This window comes from Acipenser ruthenus, unplaced genomic scaffold, assembly GCF_902713425.1.
Source record: "Acipenser ruthenus unplaced genomic scaffold, fAciRut3.2 maternal haplotype, whole genome shotgun sequence".
NCBI lineage: Eukaryota > Metazoa > Chordata > Actinopteri > Acipenseriformes > Acipenseridae > Acipenser > Acipenser ruthenus.
Genome location: NW_026708463.1, coordinates 17,350 through 32,622, shown reverse-complemented (window position 1 = coordinate 32,622; position 15,273 = coordinate 17,350). Strand labels below are relative to the sequence as shown.

The following is a 15,273-nucleotide window of genomic DNA, read 5'->3' as shown; positions in this document are numbered from 1 at the left end:
TTCAATTGTAAAATGTAATTACAAAAATGTAATGCCTGCAGCACTTGATATTCCCAGGTGGTCTCCCATCCAAGTACTAACCAAGCCCAACATTGCTTAGCTTCTGAGATCAGACGAGATCAGGCTTATTCAAGGTGGTGTGGCCGCAGGCGATTGCATTTCTGCTTTCATGACTTTTATGTTTAGTGAGCTGGGGGTGATTCCTCCAAAATTTCCTTTTGTCCTCCACACATTTCAATTGTAAAATGTAATTACAAAAATGTAATGACTGCAGCACTTGATATTCCCAGGTGGTCTCCCATCCAAGTACTAACCAAGCCCAACATTGCTTAGCTTCTGAGATCAGACGAGATCAGGCTTATTCAAGGTGGTGTGGCCGCAGGCGATTGCATTTCTGCTTTCATGACTTTTATGTTTAGTGAGCTGGGGGTGATTCCTCCAAAATTTCCTTTTGTCCTCCACACATTTCAATTGTAAAATGTAATTACTAAAATGTAATGCCTGCAGCACTTGATATTCCCAGGTGGTCTCCCATCCAAGTACTAACCAAGCCCAACATTGCTTAGCTTCTGAGATCAGACGAGATCAGGCTTATTCAAGGTGGTGTGGCCGCAGGCGATTGCATTTCTGCTTTCATGACTTTTATGTTTAGTGAGCTGGGGGTGATTCCTCCAAAATTTCCTTTTGTCCTCCACACATTTCAATTGTAAAATGTAATGCCTGCAGCACTTGATATTCCCAGGTGGTCTCCCATCCAAGTACTAACCAAGCCCAACATTGCTTAGCTTCTGAGATCAGGCTTATTCAAGGTGGTGTGGCCGCAGGGGATTGCATTTCTGCTTTCATGACTTTTATGTTTAGTGAGCTGGGGGTGATTCCTCCAAAATTTCCTTTTGTCCTCCACACATTTCAATTGTAAAATGTAATTACAAAAATGTAATGCCTGCAGCACTTGATATTCCCAGGTGGTCTCCCATCCAAGTACTAACCAAGCCCAACATTGCTTAGCTTCTGAGATCAGACGAGATCAGGCTTATTCAAGGTGGTGTGGCTGCAGGCGATTGCATTTCTGCTTTCATGACTTTTATGTTTAGTGAGCTGGGGGTGATTCCTCCAAAATTTCCTTTTGTCCTCCACCACATTTCAATTGTAAAATGTAATGCCTGCAGCACTTGATATTCCCAGGTGGTCTCCCATCCAAGTACTAACCAAGCCCAACATTGCTTAGCTTCTGAGATCAGACGAGATCAGGCTTATTCAAGGTGGTGTGGCCGCAGGCGACTGCATTTCTGCTTTCATGACTTTTATGTTTAGTGAGCTGGGGGGTGATTCCTCCAAAATTTCCTTTTGTCCTCCACACATTTCAATTGTAAAATGTAATGCCTGCAGCACTTGATTATTCCCAGGTGGTCTCCCATCCAAGTACTAACCAAGCCCAACATTGCTTAGCTTCTGAGATCAGACGAGATCAGGCGAGATCAGGCCTTATTCAAGGTGGTGTGGCCGGGAGGCAATTGCATTTCTGCTTTCATGACTTTTATGTTTAGTGAGCTGGGGGTGATTCCTCCAAAATTTCCTTTTGTCCTCCACACATTTCAATTGTAAAATGTAATGCCTGCAGCACTTGATATTCCCAGGTGGTCTCCCATCCAAGTACTAACCAAGCCCAACATTGCTTAGCTTCTGAGATCAGACGAGATCAGGCTTATTCAAGGTGGTGTGGGCCGCAGGCGATTGCATTTCTGCTTTCATGACTTTTATGTTTAGTGAGCTGGGGGTGATTCCTCCAAAATTTCCTTTTGTCCTCCACACATTTCAATTGTAAAATGTAATTCCTGCAGCACTTGATATTCCCAGGTGGTCTCCCATCCAAGTACTAACCAAGCCCAACATTGCTTAGCTTCTGAGATCAGACGAGATCAGGCTTATTCAAGGTGGTGTGGCCGCAGGCGATTGCATTTCTGCTTTCATGACTTTTATGTTTAGTGAGCTGGGGGTGATTCCTCCAAAATTTCCTTTTGTCCTCCACACATTTCAATTGTAAAATGTAATTACAAAAATGTAATGCCTGCAGCACTTGATATTGCCAGGTGGTCTCCCATCCAAGTACTAACCAAGCCCAACATTGCTTAGCTTCTGAGATCAGACGAGATCAGGCTTATTCAAGGTGGTGTGGCCGCATGCGATTGCATTTCTGCTTTCATGACTTTTATGTTTAGTGAGCTGGGGGTGATTCCTCCAAAATTTCCTTTTGTCCTCCACACATTTCAATTGTAAAATGTAATTACTAAAAAGTAATGCCTGCAGCACTTGATATTCCCAGGTGGTCTCCCATCCAAGTACTAACCAAGCCCAACATTGCTTAGCTTCTGAGATCAGACGAGATCAGGCTTATTCAAGGTGGTGTGGCCGCAGGCGATTGCATTTCTGCTTTCATGACTTTTATGTTTAGTGAGCTGGGGGGTGATTCCTCCAAAATTTCCTTTTGTCCTCCACACATTTCAATTGTAAAATGTAATGCCTGCAGCACTTGATATTCCCAGGTGGTCTCCCATCCAAGTACTAACCAAGCCCAACATTGCTTAGCTTCTGAGATCAGACGAGATCAGGCTTATTCAAGGTGGTGTGGCCGCAGGCGATTGCATTTCTGCTTTCATGACTTTTATGTTTAGTGAGCTGGGGGTGATTCCTCCCAAATTTCCTTTTGTCCTCCACACATTTCAATTGTAAAATGTAATGCCTGCAGCACTTGATATTCCCAGGTGGTCTCCCATCCAAGTACTAACCAAGCCCAACATTGCTTAGCTTCTGAGATCAGGCTTATTCAAGGTGGTGTGGCCGCAGGCGATTGCATTTCTGCTTTCATGACTTTTATGTTTAGTGAGCTGGGGGTGATTCCTCCAAAATTTCCTTTTGTCCTCCACACATTTCAAATGTAAAATGTAATTACAAAAATGTAATGCCTGCAGCACTTGATATTCCCAGGTGGTCTCCCATCCAAGTACTAACCAAGCCCAACATTGCTTAGCTTCTGAGATCAGATGAGATCAGGCTTATTCAAGGTGGTGTGGCCGCAGGCGATTGCATTTCTGCTTTCATGACTTTTATGTTTAGTGAGCTGGGGGTGATTCCTCCAAAATTTCCTTTTGTCCTCCACACATTTCAATTGTAAAATGTAATGCCTGCAGCACTTGATATTCCCAGGTGGTCTCCCATCCAAGTACTAACCAAGCCCAACATTGCTTAGCTTCTGAGATCAGACGAGATCAGGCTTATTCAAGGTGGTGTGGCCGCAGGCGATTGCATTTCTGCTTTCATGACTTTTATGTTTAGTGAGCTGGGGGTGATTCCTCCAAAATTTCCTTTTGTCCTCCACACATTTCAATTGTAAAATGTAATGACAAAAATGTAATGCCTGCAGCACTTGATATTCCCAGGTGGTCTCCCATCCAAGTACTAACCAAGCCCAACATTGCTTAGCTTCTGAGATCAGGCTTATTCAAGGTGGTGTGGCCGCAGGCGATTGCATTTCTGCTTTCATGACTTTTATGTTTAGTGAGCTGGGGGTGATTCCTCCAAAATTTCCTTTTGTCCTCCACACATTTCAATTGTAAAATGTAATTACAAAAATGTAATGCCTGCAGCACTTGATATTCCCAGGTGGTCTCCCATCCAAGTACTAACCAAGCCCAACATTGCTTAGCTTCTGAGATCAGACGAGATCAGGCTTATTCAAGGTGGTGTGGCCGCAGGCGATTGCATTTCTGCTTTCATGACTTTTATGTTTAGTGAGCTGGGGGTGATTCCTCCAAAATTTCCTTTTGTCCTCCACACATTTCAATTGTAAAATGTAATTACAAAAATGTAATGCCTGCAGCACTTGATATTCCCAGGTGGTCTCCCATCCAAGTACTAACCAAGCCCAACATTGCTTAGCTTCTGAGATCAGACGAGATCAGGCTTATTCAAGGTGGTGTGGCCGCAGGCGATTGCATTTCTGCTTTCATGACTTTTATGTTTAGTGAGCTGGGGGTGATTCCTCCAAAATTTCCTTTTGTCCTCCACACATTTCAATTGTAAAATGTAATTACAAAAATGTAATGCCTGCAGCACTTGATATTCCCAGGTGGTCTCCCATCCAAGTACTAACCAAGCCCAACATTGCTTAGCTTCTGAGATCAGACGAGATCAGGCTTATTCAAGGTGGTGTGGCCGCAGGCGATTGCATTTCTGCTTTCATGACTTTTATGTTTAGTGAGCTGGGGGTGATTCCTCCAAAATTTCCTTTTGTCCTCCACACATTTCTATTGTAAAATGTAATGACAAAAATGTAATGCCTGCAGCACTTGATATTCCCAGGTGGTCTCCCATCCAAGTACTAACCAAGCCCAACATTGCTTAGCTTCTGAGATCAGACGAGATCAGGCTTATTCAAGGTGGTGTGGCCGCAGGCGATTGCATTTCTGCTTTCATGACTTTTATGTTTAGTGAGCTGGGGGTGATTCCTCCAAAATTTCCTTTTGTCCTCCACACATTTCAATTGTAAAATGTAATGCCTGCAGCACTTGATATTCCCAGGTGGTCTCCCATCCAAGTACTAACCAAGCCCAACATTGCTTAGCTTCTGAGATCAGACGAGATCAGGCTTATTCAAGGTGGTGTGGCCGCAGGCGATTGCATTTCTGCTTTCATGACTTTTATGTTTAGTGAGCTGGGGGTGATTCCTCCAAAATTTCCTTTTGTCCTCCACACATTTCAATTGTAAAATGTAATTACAAAAATGTAATGCCTGCAGCACTTGATATTCCCAGGTGGTCTCCCATCCAAGTACTAACCAAGCCCAACATTGCTTAGCTTCTGAGATCAGACGAGATCAGGCTTATTCAAGGTGGTGTGGCCGCAGGCGATTGCATTTCTGCTTTCATGACTTTTATGTTTAGTGAGCTGGGGGTGATTCCTCCAAAATTTCCTTTTGTCCTCCACACATTTCAATTGTAAAATGTAATGCCTGCAGCACTTGATATTCCCAGGTGGTCTCCCATCCAAGTACTAACCAAGCCCAACATTGCTTAGCTTCTGAGATCAGACGAGATCAGGCGAGATCAGGCTTATTCAAGGTGGTGTGGCCGCAGGCGATTGCATTTCTGCTTTCATGACTTTTATGTTTAGTGAGCTGGGGGTGATTCCTCCAAAATTTCCTTTTGTCCTCCACACATTTCAATTGTAAAATGTAATGCCTGCAGCACTTGATATTCCCAGGTGGTCTCCCATCCAAGTACTAACCAAGCCCAACATTGCTTAGCTTCTGAGATCAGACGAGATCAGGCTTATTCAAGGTGGTGTGGCCGCAGGCGATTGCATTTCTGCTTTCATGACTTTTATGTTTAGTGAGCTGGGGGTGATTCCTCCAAAATTTCCTTTTGTCCTCCACACATTTCAATTGTAAAATGTAATTACAAAAATGTAATGCCTGCAGCACTTGATATTACCAGGTGGTCTCCCATCCAAGTACTAACCAAGCCCAACATTGCTTAGCTTCTGAGATCAGACGAGACCAGGCTTATTCAAGGTGGTGTGGCCGCAGGCGATTGCATTTCTGCTTTCATGACTTTTATGTTTAGTGAGCTGGGGGTGATTCCTCCAAAATTTCCTTTTGTCCTCCACACATTTCTATTGTAAAATGTAATTACAAAAATGTAATGCCTGCAGCACTTGATATTCCCAGGTGGTCTCCCATCCAAGTACTAACCAAGCCCAACATTGCTTAGCTTCGGAGATCAGACGAGATCAGGCTTATTCAAGGTGGTGTGGCCGCAGGCGATTGCATTTCTGCTTTCATGACTTTTATGTTTAGTGAGCTGGGGGTGATTCCTCCAAAATTTCCTTTTGTCCTCCACACATTTCAATTGTAAAATGTAATTACAAAAATGTAATGCCTGCAGCACTTGATATTCCCAGGTGGTCTCCCATCCAAGTACTAACCAAGCCCAACATTGCTTAGCTTCTGAGATCAGACGAGATCAGGCTTATTCAAGGTGGTGTGGCCGCAGGCGATTGCTGTTCTGCTTTCATGACTTTTATGTTTAGTGAGCTGGGGGTGATTCCTCCAAAATTTCCTTTTGTCCTCCACACATTTCAATTGTAAAATGTAATGCCTGCAGCACTTGATATTCCCAGGTGGTCTCCCATCCAAGTACTAACCAAGCCCAACATTGCTTAGCTTCTGAGATCAGACGAGATCAGGCTTATTCAAGGTGGTGTGGCCGCAGGCGATTGCATTTCTGCTTTCATGACTTTTATGTTTAGTGAGCTGGGGGTGATTCCTCCAAAATTTCCTTTTGTCCTCCACACATTTCAATTGTAAAATGTAATGCCTGCAGCACTTGATATTCCCAGGTGGTCTCCCATCCAAGTACTAACCAAGCCCAACATTGCTTAGCTTCTGAGATCAGACGAGATCAGGCTTATTCAAGGTGGTGTGGCCGCAGGCGATTGCATTTCTGCTTTCATGACTTTTATGTTTAGTGAGCTGGGGGTGATTCCTCCAAAATTTCCTTTTGTCCTCCACACATTTCAATTGTAAAATGTAATTACAAAAATGTAATGCCTGCAGCACTTGATATTCCCAGGTGGTCTCCCATCCAAGTACTAACCAAGCCCAACATTGCTTAGCTTCTGAGATAAGACAAGATCAGGCTTATTCAAGGTGGTGTGGCCGCAGGCGATTGCATTTCTGCTTTCATGACTTTTATGTTTAGTGAGCTGGGGGTGATTCCTCCAAAATTTCCTTTTGTCCTCCACACATTTCAATTGTAAAATATAATGCCTGCAGCACTTGATATTCCCAGGTGGTCTCCCATCCAACTACTAACCAAGCCCAACATCGCTTAGCTTCTGAGATCAGACGAGATCAGGCTTATTCAAGGTGGTGTGGCCGCAGGCGATTGCTGTTCTGCTTTCATGACTTTTATGTTTAGTGAGCTGGGGGTGATTCCTCCAAAATTTCCTTTTGTCCTCCACACATTTCAATTGTAAAATGTAATTACAAAAATGTAATGCCTGCAGCACTTGATATTCCCAGGTGGTCTCCCATCCAAGTACTAACCAAGCCCAACATTGCTTAGCTTCTGAGATCAGACGAGATCAGGCTTATTCAAGGTGGTGTGGCCGCAGGCGATTGCATTTCTGCTTTCATGACTTTTATGTTTAGTGAGCTGGGGGTGATTCCTCCAAAATTTCCTTTTGTCCTCCACACATTTCAATTGTAAAATGTAATTACAAAAACGTAATGACTGCAGCACTTGATATTCCCAGGTGGTCTCCCATCCAAGTACTAACCAAGCCCAACATTGCTTAGCTTCTGAGATCAGACGAGATCAGGCTTATTCAAGGTGGTGTGGCCGCAGGCGATTGCATTTCTGCTTTCATGACTTTTATGTTTAGTGAGCTGGGGGTGATTCCTCCAAAATTTCCTTTTGTCCTCCACACATTTCAATTGTAAAATGTAATTACAAAAATGTAATGCCTGCAGCACTTGATATTCCCAGGTGGTCTCCCATCCAAGTACTAACCAAGCCCAACATTGCTTAGCTTCTGAGATCAGACGAGATCAGGCTTATTCAAGGTGGTGTGGCCGCAGGCGATTGCATTTCTGCTTTCATGACTTTTATGTTTAGTGAGCTGGGGGTGATTCCTCCAAAATTTCTTTTTGTCCTCCACACATTTCAATTGTAAAATGTAATGCCTGCAGCACTTGATATTCCCAGGTGGTCTCCCATCCAAGTACTAACCAAGCCCAACATTGCTTAGCTTCTGAGATCAGACGAGATCAGGCTTATTCAAGGTGGTGTGGCCGCAGGCGATTGCATTTCTGCTTTCATGACTTTTATGTTTAGTGAGCTGGGGGTGATTCCTCCAAAATTTCCTTTTGTAATCCACACATTTCAATTGTAAAATGTAATGCCTGCAGCACTTGATATTCCCAGGTGGTCTCCCATCCAAGTACTAACCAAGCCCAACATTGCTTAGCTTCTGAGATCAGACGAGATCAGGCTTATTCAAGGTGGTGTGGCCGCAGGCGATTGCATTTCTGCTTTCATGACTTTTATGTTTAGTGAGCTGGGGGTGATTCCTCCAAAATTTCCTTTTGTCCTCCACACATTTCAATTGTAAAATGTAATTACAAAAATGTAATGCCTGCAGCACTTGATATTCCCAGGTGGTCTCCCATCCAAGTACTAACCAAGCCCAACATTGCTTGGCTTCTGAGATCAGACGAGATCAGGCTTATTCAAGGTGGTGTGGCCGCAGGCGATTGCATTTCTGCTTTCAAGACTTTTATGTTTAGTGAGCTGGGGGTGATTCCTCAAAAATTTCCTTTTGTCCTCCACACATTTCAATTGTAAAATGTAATGCCTGCAGCACTTGATATTCCCAGGTGGTCTCCCATCCAAGTACTAACCAAGCCCAACATTGCTTAGCTTCTGAGATCAGACGAGATCAGGCTTATTCAAGGTGGTGTGGCCGCAGGCGATTGCATTTCTGCTTTCATGACTTTTATGTTTAGTGAGCTGGGGGTGATTCCTCCAAAATTTCCTTTTGTCCTCCACACATTTCAATTGTAAAATGTAATGCCTGCAGCACTTGATATTCCCAGGTGGTCTCCCATCCAAGTACTAACCAAGCCCAACATTGCTTAGCTTCTGAGATCAGACGAGATCAGGCTTATTCAAGGTGGTGTGGCCGCAGGCGATTGCATTTCTGCTTTCATGACTTTTATGTTTAGTGAGCTGGGGGTGATTCCTCCAAAATTTCCTTTTGTCCTCCACACATTTCAATTGTAAAATGTAATTACAAAAATGTAATGCCTGCAGCACTTGATATTCCCAGGTGGTCTCCCATCCAAGTACTAACCAAGCCCAACATTGCTTAGCTTCTGAGATCAGACGAGATCAGGCTTATTCAAGGTGGTGTGGCCGCAGGCGATTGCTGTTCTGCTTTCATGACTTTTATGTTTAGTGAGCTGGGGGTGATTCCTCCAAAATTTCCTTTTGTCCTCCACACATTTCAATTGTAAAATGTAATGCCTGCAGCACTTGATATTCCCAGGTGGTCTCCCATCCAAGTACTAACCAAGCCCAACATTGCTTAGCTTCTGAGATCAGACGAGATCAGGCTTATTCAAGGTGGTGTGGCCGCAGGCGATTGCATTTCTGCTTTCATGACTTTTATGTTTAGTGAGCTGGGGGTGATTCCTCCAAAATTTCCTTTTGTCCTCCACACATTTCAATTGTAAAATGTAATTACAAAAATGTAATGCCTGCAGCACTTGATATTCCCAGGTGGTCTCCCATCCAAGTACTAACCAAGCCCAACATTGCTTAGCTTCTGAGATCAGACGAGATCAGGCTTATTCAAGGTGGTGTGGCCGCAGGCGACTGCTTTTCTGCTTTCATGACTTTTATGTTTAGTGAGCTGGGGGTGATTCCTCCAAAATTTCCTTTTGTCCTCCACACATTTCAATTGTAAAATGTAATTACAAAAATGTAATGCCTGCAGCACTTGATATTCCCAGGTGGTCTCCCATCCAAGTACTAACCAAGCCCAACATTGCTTAGCTTCTGAGATCAGACGAGATCAGGCTTATTCAAGGTGGTGTGGCCGCAGGCGATTGCATTTCTGCTTTCATGACTTTTATGTTTAGTGAGCTGGGGGTGATTCCTCCAAAATTTCCTTTTGTCCTCCACACATTTCAATTGTAAAATGTAATGCCTGCAGCACTTGATATTCCCAGGTGGTCTCCCATCCAAGTACTAACCAAGCCCAACATTGCTTAGCTTCTGAGATCAGACGAGATCAGGCTTATTCAATTTGGTGTGGCCGCAGGCGATTGCATTTCTGCTTTCATGACTTTTATGTTTAGTGAGCTGGGGGTGATTCCTCCAAAATTTCCTTTTGTCCTCCACACATTTCAATTGTAAAATGTAATGCCTGCAGCACTTGATATTCCCAGGTGGTCTCCCATCCAAGTACTAACCAAGCCCAACATTGCTTAGCTTCTGAGATCAGACGAGATCAGGCTTATTCAAGGTGGTGTGGCCGCAGGCTATTGCATTTCTGCTTTCATGACTTTTATGTTTAGTGAGCTGGGGGTGATTCCTCCAAAATTTCCTTTTGTCCTCCACACATTTCAATTGTAAAATGTAATGCCTGCAGCACTTGATATTCCCAGGTGGTCTCCCATCCAAGTACTAACCAAGCCCAACATTGCTTAGCTTCTGAGATCAGACGAGATCAGGCTTATTCAAGGTGGTGTGGCCGCAGGCGATTGCATTTCTGCTTTCATGACTTTTATGTTTAGTGAGCTGGGGGTGATTCCTCCAAAATTTCCTTTTGTCCTCCACACATTTCAATTGTAAAATGTAATTACAAAAATGTAATGCCTGCAGCACTTGATATTCCCAGGTGGTCTCCCATCCAAGTACTAACCAAACCCAACATTGCTTAGCTTCTGAGATCAGACGAGATCAGGCTTATTCAAGGTGGTGTGGCCGCAGGCGATTGCATTTCTGCTTTCATGACTTTTATGTTTAGTGAGCTGGGGGTGATTCCTCCAAAATTTCCTTTTGTCCTCCACACATTTCAATTGTAAAATGTAATTACAAAAATGTAATGCCTGCAGCACTTGATATTCCCAGGTGGTCTCCCATCCAAGTACTAACCAAGCCCAACATTGCTTAGCTTCTGAGATCAGACGAGATCAGGCTTATTCAAGGTGGTGTGGCCGCAGGCGACTGCTTTTCTGCTTTCATGACTTTTATGTTTAGTGAGCTGGGGGTGATTCCTCCAAAATTTCCTTTTGTCCTCCACACATTTCAATTGTAAAATGTAATGCCTGCAGCACTTGATATTCCCAGGTGGTCTCCCATCCAAGTACTAACCAAGCCCAACATTGCTTAGCTTCTGAGATCAGACGAGATCAGGCTTATTCAAGGTGGTGTGGCCGCAGGCGATTGCATTTCTGCTTTCATGACTTTTATGTTTAGTGAGCTGGGGGTGATTCCTCCAAAATTTCCTTTTGTCCTCCACACATTTCAATTGTAAAATGTAATTACAAAAATGTAATGCCTGCAGCACTTGATATTCCCAGGTGGTCTCCCATCCAAGTACTAACCAAGCCCAACATTGCTTAGCTTCTGAGATCAGACGAGATCAGGCTTATTCAAGGTGGTGTGGCCGCAGGCGATTGCATTTCTGCTTTCATGACTTTTATGTTTAGTGAGCTGGGGGTGATTCCTCCAAAATTTCCTTTTGTCCTCCACACATTTCAATTGTAAAATGTAATTACAAAAATGTAATGCCTGCAGCACTTGATATTCCCAGGTGGTCTCCCATCCAAGTACTAACCAAGCCCAACATTGCTTAGCTTCTGAGATCAGACGAGATCAGGCTTATTCAAGGTGGTGTGGCCGCAGGCGACTGCTTTTCTGCTTTCATGACTTTTATGTTTAGTGAGCTGGGGGTGATTCCTCCAAAATTTCCTTTTGTCCTCCACACATTTCAATTGTAAAATGTAATGCCTGCAGCACTTGATATTCCCAGGTGGTCTCCCATCCAAGTACTAACCAAGCCCAACATTGCTTAGCTTCTGAGATCAGACGAGATCAGGCTTATTCAAGGTGGTGTGGCCGCAGGCGATTGCATTTCTGCTTTCATGACTTTTATGTTTAGTGAGCTGGGGGTGATTCCTCCAAAATTTCCTTTTGTCCTCCACACATTTCAATTGTAAAATGTAATGCCTGCAGCACTTGATATTCCCAGGTGGTCTCCCATCCAAGTACTAACCAAGCCCAACATTGCTTAGCTTCTGAGATCAGACGAGATCAGGCTTATTCAAGGTGGTGTGGCCGCAGGCGATTGCATTTCTGCTTTCATGACTTTTATGTTTAGTGAGCTGGGGGTGATTCCTCCAAAATTTCCTTTTGTCCTCCACACATTTCAATTGTAAAATGTAATTACTAAAATGTAATGCCTGCAGCACTTGATATTCCCAGGTGGTCTCCCATCCAAGTACTAACCAAGCCCAACATTGCTTAGCTTCTGAGATCAGACGAGATCAGGCTTATTCAAGGTGGTGTGGCCGCAGGCGACTGCTTTTCTGCTTTCATGACTTTTATGTTTAGTGAGCTGGGGGTGATTCCTCCAAAATTTCCTTTTGTCCTCCACACATTTCAATTGTAAAATGTAATGCCTGCAGCACTTGATATTCCCAGGTGGTCTCCCATCCAAGTACTAACCAAGCCCAACATTGCTTAGCTTCTGAGATCAGACGAGATCAGGCTTATTCAAGGTGGTGTGGCCGCAGGCGACTGCTTTTCTGCTTTCATGACTTTTATGTTTAGTGAGCTGGGGGTGATTCCTCCAAAATTTCCTTTTGTCCTCCACACATTTCAATTGTAAAATGTAATTACAAAAATGTAATGCCTGCAGCACTTGATATTCCCAGGTGGTCTCCCATCCAAGTACTAACCAAGCCCAACATTGCTTAGCTTCTGAGATCAGACGAGATCAGGCTTATTCAAGGTGGTGTGGCCGCAGGCGATTGCATTTCTGCTTTCATGACTTTTATGTTTAGTGAGCTGGGGGTGATTCCTCCAAAATTTCCTTTTGTCCTCCACACATTTCAATTGTAAAATGTAATGCCTGCAGCACTTGATATTCCCAGGTGGTCTCCCATCCAAGTACTAACCAAGCCCAACATTGCTTAGCTTCTGAGATCAGACGAGATCAGGCTTATTCAAGGTGGTGTGGCCGCAGGCGATTGCATTTCTGCTTTCATGACTTTTATGTTTAGTGAGCTGGGGGTGATTCCGCCAAAATTTCCTTTTGTCCTCCACACATTTCAATTGTAAAATGTAATGCCTGCAGCACTTGATATTCCCACGTGGTCTCCCATCCAAGTACTAACCAAGCCCAACATTGCTTAGCTTCTGAGATCAGACGAGATCAGGCTTATTCAAGGTGGTGTGGCCGCAGGCGACTGCTTTTCTGCTTTCATGACTTTTATGTTTAGTGAGCTGGGGGTGATTCCTCCAAAATTTCCTTTTGTCCTCCACACATTTCAATTGTAAAATGTAATGCCTGCAGCACTTGATATTCCCAGGTGGTCTCCCATCCAAGTACTAACCAAGCCCAACATTGCTTAGCTTCTGAGATCAGACGAGATCAGGCTTATTCAAGGTGGTGTGGCCGCAGGCGACTGCTTTTCTGCTTTCATGACTTTTATGTTTAGTGAGCTGGGGGTGATTCCTCCAAAATTTCCTTTTGTCCTCCACACATTTCAATTGTAAAATGTAATTACAAAAATGTAATGCCTGCAGCACTTGATATTCCCAGGTGGTCTCCCATCCAAGTACTAACCAAGCCCAACATTGCTTAGCTTCTGAGATCAGACGAGATCAGGCTTATTCAAGGTGGTGTGGCCGCAGGCGACTGCTTTTCTGCTTTCATGACTTTTATGTTTAGTGAGCTGGGGGTGATTCCTCCAAAATTTCCTTTTGTCCTCCACACATTTCAATTGTAAAATGTAATTACAAAAATGTAATGCCTGCAGCACTTGATATTCCCAGGTGGTCTCCCATCCAAGTACTAACCAAGCCCAACATTGCTTAGCTTCTGAGATCAGACGAGATCAGGCTTATTCAAGGTGGTGTGGCCGCAGGCGATTGCATTTCTGCTTTCATGACTTTTATGTTTAGTGAGCTGGGGGTGATTCCTCCAAAATTTCCTTTTGTCCTCCACACATTTCAATTGTAAAATGTAATGCCTGCAGCACTTGATATTCCCAGATGGTCTCCCATCCAAGTACTAACCAAGCCCAACATTGCTTAGCTTCTGAGATCAGACGAGATCAGGCTTATTCAAGGTGGTGTGGCCGCAGGCGATTGCATTTCTGCTTTCATGACTTTTATGTTTAGTGAGCTGGGGGTGATTCCGCCAAAATTTCCTTTTGTCCTCCACACATTTCAATTGTAAAATGTAATGCCTGCAGCACTTGATATTCCCAGGTGGTCTCCCATCCAAGTACTAACCAAGCCCAACATTGCTTAGCTTCTGAGATCAGACGAGATCAGGCTTATTCAAGGTGGTGTGGCCGCAGGCGATTGCATTTCTGCTTTCATGACTTTTATGTTTAGTGAGCTGGGGGTGATTCCTCCAAAATTTCCTTTTGTCCTCCACACATTTCAATTGTAAAATGTATTGCCTGCAGCACTTGATATTCCCAGGTGGTCTCCCATCCAAGTACTAACCAAGCCCAACATTGCTTAGCTTCTGAGATCAGACGAGATCAGGCTTATTCAAGGTGGTGTGGCCGCAGGCGATTGCATTTCTGCTTTCATGACTTTTATGTTTAGTGAGCTGGGGGTGATTCCTCCAAAATTTCCTTTTGTCCTCCACACATTTCAATTGTAAAATGTATTGCCTGCAGCACTTGATATTCCCAGGTGGTCTCCCATCCAAGTACTAACCAAGCCCAACATTGCTTAGCTTCTGAGATCAGACGAGATCAGGCTTATTCAAAGTGGTGTGGCCGCAGGCGACTGCTTTTCTGCTTTCATGACTTTTATGTTTAGTGAGCTGGGGGTGATTCCTCCAAAATTTCCTTTTGTCCTCCACACATTTCAATTGTAAAATGTATTGCCTGCAGCACTTGATATTCCCAGGTGGTCTCCCATCCAAGTACTAACCAAGCCCAACATTGCTTAGCTTCTGAGATCAGACGAGATCAGGCTTATTCAAGGTGGTGTGGCCGCAGGCGATTGCATTTCTGCTTTCATGACTTTTATGTTTAGTGAGCTGGGGGTGATTCCTCCAAAATTTCCTTTTGTCCTCCACACATTTCAATTGTAAAATGTAATTACAAAAATGTAATGCCTGCAGCACTTGATATTCCCAGGTGGTCTCCCATCCAAGTACTAACCAAGCCCAACATTGCTTAGCTTCTGAGATCAGACGAGATCAGGCTTATTCAAGGTGGTGTGGCCGCAGGCGATTGCATTTCTGCTTTCATGACTTTTATGTTTAGTGAGCTGGGGGTGATTCCTCCAAAATTTCCTTTTGTCCTCCACACATTTCAATTGTAAAATGTAATGCCTGCAGCACTTGATATTCCCAGGTGGTCTCCCATCCAAGTACTAACCAAGCCCAACATTGCTTAGCTTCTGAGATCAGACGAGATCAGGCTTATTCAAGGTGGTGTGGCCGCAGGCGATT

The 15,273-nt window shown here is 43.9% G+C and overlaps 60 non-coding genes and 8 pseudogenes across 60 annotated transcripts; all 68 read right to left on the bottom strand.

The window, feature by feature from the left end:
- Window positions 1-32: 32 nt before the first annotated feature.
- Window positions 33-151, bottom strand: LOC131733244 (5S ribosomal RNA). Its single transcript, XR_009326149.1, has one exon. It is a non-coding gene; the product is annotated as a 5S ribosomal RNA (ribosomal RNA).
- A 114-nt stretch (window positions 152-265) lies between these two features.
- LOC131733318 (5S ribosomal RNA) lies at window positions 266-384 on the bottom strand. Its single transcript, XR_009326221.1, has one exon. It is a non-coding gene; the product is annotated as a 5S ribosomal RNA (ribosomal RNA).
- A 114-nt stretch (window positions 385-498) lies between these two features.
- LOC131733243 (5S ribosomal RNA) lies at window positions 499-617 on the bottom strand. The gene has a single exon (XR_009326148.1). It is a non-coding gene; the product is annotated as a 5S ribosomal RNA (ribosomal RNA).
- A 100-nt stretch (window positions 618-717) lies between these two features.
- Window positions 718-826, bottom strand: LOC131733407 (5S ribosomal RNA; annotated as a pseudogene).
- A 114-nt stretch (window positions 827-940) lies between these two features.
- Window positions 941-1,059, bottom strand: LOC131733302 (5S ribosomal RNA). Its single transcript, XR_009326206.1, has one exon. It is a non-coding gene; the product is annotated as a 5S ribosomal RNA (ribosomal RNA).
- Window positions 1,060-1,160: 101 nt separating this feature from the next.
- LOC131733242 (5S ribosomal RNA) lies at window positions 1,161-1,279 on the bottom strand. Its single transcript, XR_009326147.1, has one exon. It is a non-coding gene; the product is annotated as a 5S ribosomal RNA (ribosomal RNA).
- A 101-nt stretch (window positions 1,280-1,380) lies between these two features.
- On the bottom strand, window positions 1,381-1,512 carry LOC131733412 (5S ribosomal RNA; annotated as a pseudogene).
- A 100-nt stretch (window positions 1,513-1,612) lies between these two features.
- LOC131733363 (5S ribosomal RNA) lies at window positions 1,613-1,732 on the bottom strand. Its single transcript, XR_009326266.1, has one exon. It is a non-coding gene; the product is annotated as a 5S ribosomal RNA (ribosomal RNA).
- Window positions 1,733-1,832: 100 nt separating this feature from the next.
- Window positions 1,833-1,951, bottom strand: LOC131733341 (5S ribosomal RNA). The gene has a single exon (XR_009326244.1). It is a non-coding gene; the product is annotated as a 5S ribosomal RNA (ribosomal RNA).
- A 114-nt stretch (window positions 1,952-2,065) lies between these two features.
- Window positions 2,066-2,184, bottom strand: LOC131733382 (5S ribosomal RNA; annotated as a pseudogene).
- A 114-nt stretch (window positions 2,185-2,298) lies between these two features.
- On the bottom strand, window positions 2,299-2,417 carry LOC131733241 (5S ribosomal RNA). The gene has a single exon (XR_009326146.1). It is a non-coding gene; the product is annotated as a 5S ribosomal RNA (ribosomal RNA).
- Window positions 2,418-2,518: 101 nt separating this feature from the next.
- On the bottom strand, window positions 2,519-2,637 carry LOC131733239 (5S ribosomal RNA). The gene has a single exon (XR_009326144.1). It is a non-coding gene; the product is annotated as a 5S ribosomal RNA (ribosomal RNA).
- A 100-nt stretch (window positions 2,638-2,737) lies between these two features.
- On the bottom strand, window positions 2,738-2,846 carry LOC131733398 (5S ribosomal RNA; annotated as a pseudogene).
- A 114-nt stretch (window positions 2,847-2,960) lies between these two features.
- LOC131733425 (5S ribosomal RNA) lies at window positions 2,961-3,079 on the bottom strand. The gene has a single exon (XR_009326289.1). It is a non-coding gene; the product is annotated as a 5S ribosomal RNA (ribosomal RNA).
- Window positions 3,080-3,179: 100 nt separating this feature from the next.
- LOC131733238 (5S ribosomal RNA) lies at window positions 3,180-3,298 on the bottom strand. The gene has a single exon (XR_009326143.1). It is a non-coding gene; the product is annotated as a 5S ribosomal RNA (ribosomal RNA).
- Window positions 3,299-3,412: 114 nt separating this feature from the next.
- On the bottom strand, window positions 3,413-3,521 carry LOC131733396 (5S ribosomal RNA; annotated as a pseudogene).
- A 114-nt stretch (window positions 3,522-3,635) lies between these two features.
- Window positions 3,636-3,754, bottom strand: LOC131733237 (5S ribosomal RNA). The gene has a single exon (XR_009326142.1). It is a non-coding gene; the product is annotated as a 5S ribosomal RNA (ribosomal RNA).
- A 114-nt stretch (window positions 3,755-3,868) lies between these two features.
- LOC131733236 (5S ribosomal RNA) lies at window positions 3,869-3,987 on the bottom strand. Its single transcript, XR_009326141.1, has one exon. It is a non-coding gene; the product is annotated as a 5S ribosomal RNA (ribosomal RNA).
- Window positions 3,988-4,101: 114 nt separating this feature from the next.
- On the bottom strand, window positions 4,102-4,220 carry LOC131733235 (5S ribosomal RNA). Its single transcript, XR_009326140.1, has one exon. It is a non-coding gene; the product is annotated as a 5S ribosomal RNA (ribosomal RNA).
- Window positions 4,221-4,334: 114 nt separating this feature from the next.
- On the bottom strand, window positions 4,335-4,453 carry LOC131733234 (5S ribosomal RNA). The gene has a single exon (XR_009326139.1). It is a non-coding gene; the product is annotated as a 5S ribosomal RNA (ribosomal RNA).
- A 100-nt stretch (window positions 4,454-4,553) lies between these two features.
- Window positions 4,554-4,672, bottom strand: LOC131733233 (5S ribosomal RNA). The gene has a single exon (XR_009326138.1). It is a non-coding gene; the product is annotated as a 5S ribosomal RNA (ribosomal RNA).
- Window positions 4,673-4,786: 114 nt separating this feature from the next.
- On the bottom strand, window positions 4,787-4,905 carry LOC131733232 (5S ribosomal RNA). The gene has a single exon (XR_009326137.1). It is a non-coding gene; the product is annotated as a 5S ribosomal RNA (ribosomal RNA).
- Window positions 4,906-5,005: 100 nt separating this feature from the next.
- Window positions 5,006-5,134, bottom strand: LOC131733371 (5S ribosomal RNA; annotated as a pseudogene).
- Window positions 5,135-5,234: 100 nt separating this feature from the next.
- On the bottom strand, window positions 5,235-5,353 carry LOC131733231 (5S ribosomal RNA). The gene has a single exon (XR_009326136.1). It is a non-coding gene; the product is annotated as a 5S ribosomal RNA (ribosomal RNA).
- A 114-nt stretch (window positions 5,354-5,467) lies between these two features.
- Window positions 5,468-5,586, bottom strand: LOC131733373 (5S ribosomal RNA; annotated as a pseudogene).
- A 114-nt stretch (window positions 5,587-5,700) lies between these two features.
- On the bottom strand, window positions 5,701-5,819 carry LOC131733346 (5S ribosomal RNA). Its single transcript, XR_009326249.1, has one exon. It is a non-coding gene; the product is annotated as a 5S ribosomal RNA (ribosomal RNA).
- A 114-nt stretch (window positions 5,820-5,933) lies between these two features.
- Window positions 5,934-6,052, bottom strand: LOC131733230 (5S ribosomal RNA). The gene has a single exon (XR_009326135.1). It is a non-coding gene; the product is annotated as a 5S ribosomal RNA (ribosomal RNA).
- Window positions 6,053-6,152: 100 nt separating this feature from the next.
- LOC131733228 (5S ribosomal RNA) lies at window positions 6,153-6,271 on the bottom strand. Its single transcript, XR_009326133.1, has one exon. It is a non-coding gene; the product is annotated as a 5S ribosomal RNA (ribosomal RNA).
- A 100-nt stretch (window positions 6,272-6,371) lies between these two features.
- LOC131733227 (5S ribosomal RNA) lies at window positions 6,372-6,490 on the bottom strand. Its single transcript, XR_009326132.1, has one exon. It is a non-coding gene; the product is annotated as a 5S ribosomal RNA (ribosomal RNA).
- A 114-nt stretch (window positions 6,491-6,604) lies between these two features.
- On the bottom strand, window positions 6,605-6,723 carry LOC131733385 (5S ribosomal RNA; annotated as a pseudogene).
- Window positions 6,724-6,823: 100 nt separating this feature from the next.
- Window positions 6,824-6,942, bottom strand: LOC131733350 (5S ribosomal RNA). Its single transcript, XR_009326253.1, has one exon. It is a non-coding gene; the product is annotated as a 5S ribosomal RNA (ribosomal RNA).
- A 114-nt stretch (window positions 6,943-7,056) lies between these two features.
- On the bottom strand, window positions 7,057-7,175 carry LOC131733226 (5S ribosomal RNA). Its single transcript, XR_009326131.1, has one exon. It is a non-coding gene; the product is annotated as a 5S ribosomal RNA (ribosomal RNA).
- A 114-nt stretch (window positions 7,176-7,289) lies between these two features.
- Window positions 7,290-7,408, bottom strand: LOC131733317 (5S ribosomal RNA). The gene has a single exon (XR_009326220.1). It is a non-coding gene; the product is annotated as a 5S ribosomal RNA (ribosomal RNA).
- A 114-nt stretch (window positions 7,409-7,522) lies between these two features.
- On the bottom strand, window positions 7,523-7,641 carry LOC131733225 (5S ribosomal RNA). The gene has a single exon (XR_009326130.1). It is a non-coding gene; the product is annotated as a 5S ribosomal RNA (ribosomal RNA).
- Window positions 7,642-7,741: 100 nt separating this feature from the next.
- LOC131733224 (5S ribosomal RNA) lies at window positions 7,742-7,860 on the bottom strand. The gene has a single exon (XR_009326129.1). It is a non-coding gene; the product is annotated as a 5S ribosomal RNA (ribosomal RNA).
- Window positions 7,861-7,960: 100 nt separating this feature from the next.
- On the bottom strand, window positions 7,961-8,079 carry LOC131733223 (5S ribosomal RNA). The gene has a single exon (XR_009326128.1). It is a non-coding gene; the product is annotated as a 5S ribosomal RNA (ribosomal RNA).
- Window positions 8,080-8,193: 114 nt separating this feature from the next.
- Window positions 8,194-8,312, bottom strand: LOC131733322 (5S ribosomal RNA). The gene has a single exon (XR_009326225.1). It is a non-coding gene; the product is annotated as a 5S ribosomal RNA (ribosomal RNA).
- Window positions 8,313-8,412: 100 nt separating this feature from the next.
- On the bottom strand, window positions 8,413-8,531 carry LOC131733222 (5S ribosomal RNA). The gene has a single exon (XR_009326127.1). It is a non-coding gene; the product is annotated as a 5S ribosomal RNA (ribosomal RNA).
- Window positions 8,532-8,631: 100 nt separating this feature from the next.
- On the bottom strand, window positions 8,632-8,750 carry LOC131733221 (5S ribosomal RNA). Its single transcript, XR_009326126.1, has one exon. It is a non-coding gene; the product is annotated as a 5S ribosomal RNA (ribosomal RNA).
- Window positions 8,751-8,864: 114 nt separating this feature from the next.
- LOC131733220 (5S ribosomal RNA) lies at window positions 8,865-8,983 on the bottom strand. The gene has a single exon (XR_009326125.1). It is a non-coding gene; the product is annotated as a 5S ribosomal RNA (ribosomal RNA).
- Window positions 8,984-9,083: 100 nt separating this feature from the next.
- LOC131733219 (5S ribosomal RNA) lies at window positions 9,084-9,202 on the bottom strand. Its single transcript, XR_009326124.1, has one exon. It is a non-coding gene; the product is annotated as a 5S ribosomal RNA (ribosomal RNA).
- A 114-nt stretch (window positions 9,203-9,316) lies between these two features.
- On the bottom strand, window positions 9,317-9,435 carry LOC131733217 (5S ribosomal RNA). The gene has a single exon (XR_009326122.1). It is a non-coding gene; the product is annotated as a 5S ribosomal RNA (ribosomal RNA).
- A 114-nt stretch (window positions 9,436-9,549) lies between these two features.
- Window positions 9,550-9,668, bottom strand: LOC131733216 (5S ribosomal RNA). The gene has a single exon (XR_009326121.1). It is a non-coding gene; the product is annotated as a 5S ribosomal RNA (ribosomal RNA).
- Window positions 9,669-9,768: 100 nt separating this feature from the next.
- Window positions 9,769-9,887, bottom strand: LOC131733304 (5S ribosomal RNA). Its single transcript, XR_009326208.1, has one exon. It is a non-coding gene; the product is annotated as a 5S ribosomal RNA (ribosomal RNA).
- Window positions 9,888-9,987: 100 nt separating this feature from the next.
- Window positions 9,988-10,106, bottom strand: LOC131733215 (5S ribosomal RNA). The gene has a single exon (XR_009326120.1). It is a non-coding gene; the product is annotated as a 5S ribosomal RNA (ribosomal RNA).
- A 100-nt stretch (window positions 10,107-10,206) lies between these two features.
- Window positions 10,207-10,325, bottom strand: LOC131733214 (5S ribosomal RNA). The gene has a single exon (XR_009326119.1). It is a non-coding gene; the product is annotated as a 5S ribosomal RNA (ribosomal RNA).
- A 114-nt stretch (window positions 10,326-10,439) lies between these two features.
- LOC131733330 (5S ribosomal RNA) lies at window positions 10,440-10,558 on the bottom strand. Its single transcript, XR_009326233.1, has one exon. It is a non-coding gene; the product is annotated as a 5S ribosomal RNA (ribosomal RNA).
- Window positions 10,559-10,672: 114 nt separating this feature from the next.
- Window positions 10,673-10,791, bottom strand: LOC131733213 (5S ribosomal RNA). Its single transcript, XR_009326118.1, has one exon. It is a non-coding gene; the product is annotated as a 5S ribosomal RNA (ribosomal RNA).
- Window positions 10,792-10,891: 100 nt separating this feature from the next.
- On the bottom strand, window positions 10,892-11,010 carry LOC131733212 (5S ribosomal RNA). The gene has a single exon (XR_009326117.1). It is a non-coding gene; the product is annotated as a 5S ribosomal RNA (ribosomal RNA).
- Window positions 11,011-11,124: 114 nt separating this feature from the next.
- On the bottom strand, window positions 11,125-11,243 carry LOC131733211 (5S ribosomal RNA). Its single transcript, XR_009326116.1, has one exon. It is a non-coding gene; the product is annotated as a 5S ribosomal RNA (ribosomal RNA).
- Window positions 11,244-11,357: 114 nt separating this feature from the next.
- LOC131733210 (5S ribosomal RNA) lies at window positions 11,358-11,476 on the bottom strand. The gene has a single exon (XR_009326115.1). It is a non-coding gene; the product is annotated as a 5S ribosomal RNA (ribosomal RNA).
- A 100-nt stretch (window positions 11,477-11,576) lies between these two features.
- LOC131733209 (5S ribosomal RNA) lies at window positions 11,577-11,695 on the bottom strand. The gene has a single exon (XR_009326114.1). It is a non-coding gene; the product is annotated as a 5S ribosomal RNA (ribosomal RNA).
- A 100-nt stretch (window positions 11,696-11,795) lies between these two features.
- LOC131733208 (5S ribosomal RNA) lies at window positions 11,796-11,914 on the bottom strand. Its single transcript, XR_009326113.1, has one exon. It is a non-coding gene; the product is annotated as a 5S ribosomal RNA (ribosomal RNA).
- Window positions 11,915-12,028: 114 nt separating this feature from the next.
- Window positions 12,029-12,147, bottom strand: LOC131733206 (5S ribosomal RNA). The gene has a single exon (XR_009326111.1). It is a non-coding gene; the product is annotated as a 5S ribosomal RNA (ribosomal RNA).
- Window positions 12,148-12,247: 100 nt separating this feature from the next.
- On the bottom strand, window positions 12,248-12,366 carry LOC131733205 (5S ribosomal RNA). Its single transcript, XR_009326110.1, has one exon. It is a non-coding gene; the product is annotated as a 5S ribosomal RNA (ribosomal RNA).
- A 114-nt stretch (window positions 12,367-12,480) lies between these two features.
- On the bottom strand, window positions 12,481-12,599 carry LOC131733204 (5S ribosomal RNA). Its single transcript, XR_009326109.1, has one exon. It is a non-coding gene; the product is annotated as a 5S ribosomal RNA (ribosomal RNA).
- Window positions 12,600-12,699: 100 nt separating this feature from the next.
- Window positions 12,700-12,818, bottom strand: LOC131733203 (5S ribosomal RNA). Its single transcript, XR_009326108.1, has one exon. It is a non-coding gene; the product is annotated as a 5S ribosomal RNA (ribosomal RNA).
- A 100-nt stretch (window positions 12,819-12,918) lies between these two features.
- On the bottom strand, window positions 12,919-13,037 carry LOC131733303 (5S ribosomal RNA). Its single transcript, XR_009326207.1, has one exon. It is a non-coding gene; the product is annotated as a 5S ribosomal RNA (ribosomal RNA).
- Window positions 13,038-13,137: 100 nt separating this feature from the next.
- LOC131733202 (5S ribosomal RNA) lies at window positions 13,138-13,256 on the bottom strand. Its single transcript, XR_009326107.1, has one exon. It is a non-coding gene; the product is annotated as a 5S ribosomal RNA (ribosomal RNA).
- A 114-nt stretch (window positions 13,257-13,370) lies between these two features.
- On the bottom strand, window positions 13,371-13,489 carry LOC131733441 (5S ribosomal RNA). Its single transcript, XR_009326305.1, has one exon. It is a non-coding gene; the product is annotated as a 5S ribosomal RNA (ribosomal RNA).
- A 114-nt stretch (window positions 13,490-13,603) lies between these two features.
- On the bottom strand, window positions 13,604-13,722 carry LOC131733440 (5S ribosomal RNA). Its single transcript, XR_009326304.1, has one exon. It is a non-coding gene; the product is annotated as a 5S ribosomal RNA (ribosomal RNA).
- A 100-nt stretch (window positions 13,723-13,822) lies between these two features.
- LOC131733305 (5S ribosomal RNA) lies at window positions 13,823-13,941 on the bottom strand. The gene has a single exon (XR_009326209.1). It is a non-coding gene; the product is annotated as a 5S ribosomal RNA (ribosomal RNA).
- A 100-nt stretch (window positions 13,942-14,041) lies between these two features.
- LOC131733439 (5S ribosomal RNA) lies at window positions 14,042-14,160 on the bottom strand. The gene has a single exon (XR_009326303.1). It is a non-coding gene; the product is annotated as a 5S ribosomal RNA (ribosomal RNA).
- Window positions 14,161-14,260: 100 nt separating this feature from the next.
- LOC131733438 (5S ribosomal RNA) lies at window positions 14,261-14,379 on the bottom strand. The gene has a single exon (XR_009326302.1). It is a non-coding gene; the product is annotated as a 5S ribosomal RNA (ribosomal RNA).
- Window positions 14,380-14,479: 100 nt separating this feature from the next.
- LOC131733201 (5S ribosomal RNA) lies at window positions 14,480-14,598 on the bottom strand. The gene has a single exon (XR_009326106.1). It is a non-coding gene; the product is annotated as a 5S ribosomal RNA (ribosomal RNA).
- A 100-nt stretch (window positions 14,599-14,698) lies between these two features.
- On the bottom strand, window positions 14,699-14,817 carry LOC131733437 (5S ribosomal RNA). Its single transcript, XR_009326301.1, has one exon. It is a non-coding gene; the product is annotated as a 5S ribosomal RNA (ribosomal RNA).
- Window positions 14,818-14,931: 114 nt separating this feature from the next.
- LOC131733435 (5S ribosomal RNA) lies at window positions 14,932-15,050 on the bottom strand. Its single transcript, XR_009326299.1, has one exon. It is a non-coding gene; the product is annotated as a 5S ribosomal RNA (ribosomal RNA).
- A 100-nt stretch (window positions 15,051-15,150) lies between these two features.
- On the bottom strand, window positions 15,151-15,269 carry LOC131733434 (5S ribosomal RNA). Its single transcript, XR_009326298.1, has one exon. It is a non-coding gene; the product is annotated as a 5S ribosomal RNA (ribosomal RNA).
- Window positions 15,270-15,273: the final 4 nt, after the last annotated feature.